The sequence below is a fragment of the Scyliorhinus torazame genome, chromosome 24 (genome assembly GCF_047496885.1).
Source record: "Scyliorhinus torazame isolate Kashiwa2021f chromosome 24, sScyTor2.1, whole genome shotgun sequence".
NCBI lineage: Eukaryota > Metazoa > Chordata > Chondrichthyes > Carcharhiniformes > Scyliorhinidae > Scyliorhinus > Scyliorhinus torazame.
In genome coordinates, this window is record NC_092730.1 from 15,594,927 (window position 1) to 15,595,553 (window position 627).

Below are 627 nucleotides of genomic sequence, written 5' to 3' on the forward strand. Positions count from 1 at the left end.
CAACTAAGGGGCAATTTAGCGCGGCCAATCCACCTACCCTGCACATCTTTCGATTGCGGGGGGGGAGGGGGGGGGGGTGAGGCCCACTCAGACACGGGGAGAACGTGCAAACTCCACACGGACAGTGACCCAGGGCCGGGATTCGAACCCGGGTCCTCAGCGCCGTAGTCCCAGTGTTAACCACTGCGCCCCCGGGGCAGCATAATCAAAGACCCCTCCCACCCGGCTTACTCACTCTTCCAACTTCTTCCATCGGGCGGGAGATACAGAAGTCTGAGACACGCACGAACAGACTCAAAAACAGCCTCTTCCCCACTGTCACCAGACTCCTAAACGACCCTCTTATGGACTGAATTGATCTCTCCACACATCCTCTCTACTTAGTACCACACTCTGTATGCTTCACCCGATGCCTGTGTCTATATATTTACATTGTGTTTCTATTGTATGTCCTCTGCTTTTCATGTACGGAGCGATCTGCCTGGACTGTAATCAGAACAATCTTTTTCACCGCACCTCGATATACGTGACAATAGATCTAAATCTCAATCTGTGAATGAACACTCAAGACCGGGAAACCACAAGGAGGCACGGGGAATTGCGATGCTCCATTTGGCCCTTTATTGA